The following is a 6,000-nucleotide window of genomic DNA, read 5'->3' as shown; positions in this document are numbered from 1 at the left end:
CTAAACAATCCGGAGGAAACTGTGCAAAAAATTCCTTTCCCACAGAGAATAGAAGCTTGATGAGAATTCAGTTGCCTGATGGGTCATAGAGGGCACCCATCATCTCACCCCTGGGGCAGAAATGAATATTTAAATCCAGAGCAGGGTTGATTAACAACTTCTGACCTGCATGTTAAATCCCAGTCTGGGGGTCACACTAGGATCTGGTGCCCTGAGCAGCGCACCGCTCATCAGTGACTGACAGCCTTGGGTACTGGCACACAACCACCCTGATCAGAGGCTTCCCCCCAGAGGCAAGCCCGTATGTTGTCCAGTTACCCACATAAGGACTGGTCTAACACCAAGGACAAGACATCCAAGGTTGCCAGTAAGGATGCTACTGATGGTACCCATGGGAAAAGCTCTTAACACCAGAACTATTACAATTCCAGAGTGAAGAACCATCAGTTAGTTTAAGAGTTCTATACAGGCTGGTGTTTCTGCACTTCCCACTAGCCTGGAACCCTCATCAAGGTAAAGATGATTCTGAAATCAGGGGTATGCATTTATGGCAATGCCCTAAACTTTCATTCTCTAGCTGGGGGTATGGGGCCCAACAATGTTCCACGATCTCTGCCCACATTGTGATCAGGCACACACTCTCCCAGGGACCAAATCAAACACTAGCTTAGGGGCCCCTGTGATTACAGAGATTCACACTCCAAGTCCCATGTCCTTGAATTAACCAGTCTTGTGGATTGGGCTGACTTAATCAGGTGGGCAAGAGAGAAGTTCTCCTCCTTTGTAGTTTTAAAAACCACCAGAGATATCACCAGGTTCATCCATACTTGATCATGGGTGAGCTATCTATCCCCAGTAGAGAAAATTCTGGCCAGAAGCAGAGGATATACACAAACTTTGACAACACCTTCAATATGTGCTTCTTTAGTCAGGTCTATAGACCTGGAATTTCAATCTGGTTTGAGAATTGTTTCATTGAAAGATAGTTGACCATGTGACTCTGGAAACCCTCCCTAGACCACAGCACACCCTCTCCCAGGATTCCCCTCACAGCCCAACTCAGGTGCAGGCATGTGACAATGGAATAAGAAAACAAAGGTCCCAAACCTGGATGAACTGTCTGGGACAGGGGCCTGGTTGGCCTTGACTATCTACAGGCAGCCCTTGGAAGCCACCAGGACACATCCCTCAACTCAGGACACAGTTCCAGCTGAGAGGAAGGGAGGCTGAAAGTTAGCTGCATCCTGGGATCTATGGAAGTAGCCCCATACAAGCAGTCTCCCCATGGAACATGAGGAACAACATGGACACACCCCCTCCCACACCATGACTGGGGGTTGAGGAACAAACATTGGGAGAGTTGGGCAAGTGGATCCAGAACCTCACTAACTCTGGACTCAGGTGGAATCTCTCTGGCCCATCTTCAAGATCTGTCATCAGAAATCTCACTACATCTCAGAGCTCTGTCACACACCCAGAAGGCCATCAGCAGACAAATGACCAAATGCTGACTAAGAAGTCTTTGCAGATTAACACCTCATTGCAAAGCAGGAAAAAACTCATGAATCTGTGTCACCTGCAGTGTATTCATGTGGGATTCCAACTTTGAAAACAGCTGCCTTTGCCAAGTTCCCAAAGCCACTGGGGTCGGTCACATCTCCTGTGGATACAAGGGCTGCTCTGGCTGAGGGCAGTCTCACCTTGACTGCTACTTCACTCAGGAGCCTGAACTTTAAATATGACCAGGGACTCTTAGAGGCTCAGGGAGCACAGGAAGTGATGTGTGACAAGGACCTCCAGGACCTAGCCAAGCAGCCAGGGCCCAAGTCTTCCTTGGTCACCGTCAAGACCATCACCTGAACTTCACCAAGAGATGCCCCCATCTCTCCCCAGGAGCAGGACTAGACCTCCATTAACTCTGAACCAGCTCTAGAGGCTTTGTGATTCTCAGAATACTGATCCCAATTCCATTGGGGTGACAAGGTGTTAGCACAGTCCCCTGTAACCATGAAATAGATGCTACAGGAAGCATCCCTTCCTTCCCCAGGCCAATGTCATGAAATAGAATTGAGATGGTAACAGACAACATTTATCTCCTTCTCCTTGGTGGCCATGATTGGCCAGAGAATAGGAAGCCAAGGAGCTGGATAGTGACTCAGCTTCCTAGGGCCTTGAGATGGACACCCTTCTTTGGTTTTTATCTCATTCATTCTTAGTGTTCAGAGGCTCATGGACCTCCAAGGGGTAACTTGTACATTCCAAGAGGATAGCTCTTCCATCCCACCTTCTGCATTTTCCAGCAGGGCAGCAACCACCATTCATTTACTAGTACCGTACCTCATTCTCTCATTAACACTGAGCTGAGGTCTCAAATAATGTCTCATTGGACTATTTCGGTGTTGTGTATGCACAACTGTATATAGGATATGTTGAGGTCACGCTGTGTCTTGCACGTGTTTCTCCAATTTCTGCTGGAAAGTGGATGAGTTTTTTCTCCCAATTTAGATCCCAACTTACCCAAACCTTTCTCTTGAAAAGCTGCCATTATTAAACAGTTCATCACTAGTAAAGTCAAAAGACTGAATCCTAGTGATTTTGACAAATATTCCCTTCCTATGCACAACATAAACTGCAGGAGAACTGAGCTGGCTTAGTGATCACTAGAGGACACCTGTGAATGGCCAGCATCCAAAAAGGAACATCTTCAAAGACTTGGACCTTGTCTCGGGGGTCAAAGCCCAGAGGGACTCTGTTAGGACCCATGGAGTAGGAAATCCCCCCACAGGTGAGCCAGCAGTCAGCATGGGCTCAGACATGTGCAAGGATTGGAGTCCAGTCACTGTCTCTGAGCTTACCCCTGGAAGCATCTCCGAGCAAGTGAAGGCATTGCTAGCTCAACCCAACTAGTCCTGGGCTCCAGGTCCCTGCCCTGCCAAGCCATTCAAAGATCTTCCTCCAGGGCACAGAAAGGAAGCATCAGTTCCAGGTGCACCAGGATCTGGATGCCCCAATCTTGGCTGTTAGATGGGTCTCATAACTACTGTGGCTGTAGGCTGGACCCCTCCACAAGCCATAGGATTCCAGACACAACTCATTGCCTACAAATTTCCTGAAGCATTTGAGGAGCAAGGGCTGGTTCACACTTGAAGGACCCAGCACTCAGGGCTACCTGGTTCCCACACCTTCCCTAACACTTGCCAGCCACCACCAAGGGATACCTGGGACACCAAAGTGCTGGAGGGTCTACAGTGGGGGAGGCAAGACTGCCTCAATGGGAGAGCTCGCCCTGAGCACAGTCATGGTCACTGTGTGTGTCTGAGCCCCCTGTCCCCAGTCCCGGTCTTAGTGACTTGTCAGCTTCTCATCATACACTGATGTTAAAATGGTCTCAAACATTCTTCCAGTCAGGTTTTCTCTCCCTGTTCAGTTGTCCCCCTGACCTGAGGTCTGGGTTGAAATAGAAATTTTCCTTGTGCCATTAAGGAATCTACAATACTCCATCTTCAAAAATGCCTCCAAGTTATTTGGATCACATTTCAGCCACTCTCCTGGGCTCACCTAGACACCCACAGTTCTGACCCATGAAACCCTTCCTCCAGGAAAACCTAATGTGTTCCTTGTCTTCAAGTACTTGGCCTGTAAGATACTAACACAGTGCTCCTTGCATTCAAGTTTTCAGCCAAGAATCTAAGCGTACTTACACAGAAATATGTCCATTTCAAGTTGTCATTCCAGATGGTTTTACACTTAAGAGAAACCATTTCTGGTACAGTGAGGATTTGCCATAAGCTTTAAGGTGGAACAAGAGCATTTCCTCACATGTTCTCAAGACAGACAGCCCTGCCAACATTTGAAAAGTTACTTCAACTGCAATATCCCTCCAGAGTCCATCTCAGGAAGAATTGTAGGTCAGGCTCTTGTTGTACTCTGTGAGCTGATGTTCATAAAGCTCTCTTCATTCTCCCAGGGAGAAAACCTGAAATATTTGGACTCTCGGGTTTGAGCTTCTGCACCCAGAGCTCACATTAGAAGGACACGGGTCCTTCAGAACTGGCTATTTGGGCTCTGCCTGGATCATCACATCAGACTCACTGAAGGACTATCATCAGCACTTGGGAAACCCTCTCCAGGTAGTTCTAATTGACAGCCTCAGTGTGAGTTGCTAAAATCCCTGCCCCTCCAGCACAGTGAGGTGAGGAAAGCCAAGGGGGCCCCTGGTCTCAGGTACAGCTGATGACAGCATACATGCTATTCCTCTGTAGGAGTAGAGCTCTACCCAGGCTGCATGCTGAAGTTTCCCACAGACTTCAAAAATCTAAATCTTTGAGACTTCTGTACATTTGGGCTGAGGGCCAAACACGGAAAGTGACCTTTGAAAAGAGGAAATCTACTGCCGCCTCAGGACTGGCAAGGGGTCTGCAGCTGAATTCATTTGCACACACAATCCATGACCTCACTGACCTTGAACAGCAGGGGGGCGAGGGGGACTTGACCAAGAACTTACACTGGAATTAGTATACTAAGTGTTGGCTGAGGTCAAGGACAGACTAAGAGGACAGTACTTATGATGAGTACACTCTCTGGGAGGCCTTTATGAACAAGACAACAGACACCTCAGTCAGGGGTAGGTGTCAGCTTGCTGACTGGTCCTGGAGGGTGACTGTGTTGAGTAAAACAGAAGGAGCCTAGCTCACAAAAGGATGCTGCTCAATGTACTCAGGATGGTGCAGAAGATCAGTGTGGCAGGAGCACAGATAATCAAGGAAATTCAAAAACTTATCGAGTAGACAGACATGGAAAAGAGAAATCACTGTCCTGAGTAGCCTAACAAGAGAGGCTTGGTCTGCACATGAGGGACAGTGAGAGAAAGTTCCCCATCATAACACTATGTATGAGGACCTTGAAAGTGATCTTCCATGCCTGGACTTTTTACTTCTAGTGTGAAAAGAAGGTCTAGTTCACACCCCTTATGTGTGATGGTGGGTTTCAAGATTTCTGCTTAAGTTGAAACTGAGTGAAGGATAAAGGGAACTCAGGAATTGCTGGAGATGCTGTAAATCCTGACATGTGATCTACATGAACATCCTAAGATCCCTGAATGGACTTCTATAGCCTCAGCTGTCCATGGCATCCTCACACCCAATTCTGGTCTTTCCTCAGCATACCCCACCCCAGAGGCAGGGAGTCACCACTGAGGACTAAGAAGAGTCTTGCTTGAACTTGAACTTGAAGGTCAAAGCCTACTGCACCTGACACAAAGGATGCCATGGCTTCTGGTCCCCATACCCAATGGAATGAAAAGCTGCATAGTTGAGTAAGAGGACATCTAGTTCTGTCTTGTGCCTGGGGCTCAGGTGAAACAGAGACCAAGGGCAGGGAGAAAACTCAGCCTCCTGGTGCCGTGGGACCCATTATTCTCCTCCCTCTCTTCCATTGCTTTTCTTCCACAGAGACTCCTTCCCCATCATGTCAGCTTTCAGATCAAGGACAGTTGGAAACCTGCCTTCAGCCTTTCCTGCCTGTGGGACCAGATGGTTGTTCTGTCCGGTTCCTGGGCCTCATTCCTTCCATTTATTGTGCAGCTGCTGATTCTCACCCCAGTAGACACTTTTTCACATTCCAATCAAAGTACCTATCATAGTTTTCTAAATTTTCCTATTTTAAAAGGCCCGTTCTCCTCATTTCCTCACACATGTTGATCCAAGTGAATCTACTCAAGAGGATATGTATTCAAAGTTTTGTCTTGAACAATCTGTCAGGTATGAACACATACATTTATATATACACCACTCATTTCACCTTCCTAACAATTACTAGTTAAGGCACAACAGGAATGAGGGTATTTGCAGATAATTGATCTCCCATGGAAAATATTAGCTTAGTGAGAATTCTGTTGCCTGATGGGTCACAGAGGGCACCCATCACCTCACCCTAGGGGCAGAAATGAACATTTCCATCTGGTGCTGGGGTTGACTGAGAACTTCTGACCTGTTAAAAACC

Source organism: Panthera onca, chromosome A1, assembly GCF_046562875.1.
Source record: "Panthera onca isolate mPanOnc1 chromosome A1, mPanOnc1 haplotype 2, whole genome shotgun sequence".
NCBI lineage: Eukaryota > Metazoa > Chordata > Mammalia > Carnivora > Felidae > Panthera > Panthera onca.
Note: the sequence above shows the minus strand (reverse complement) of the source record.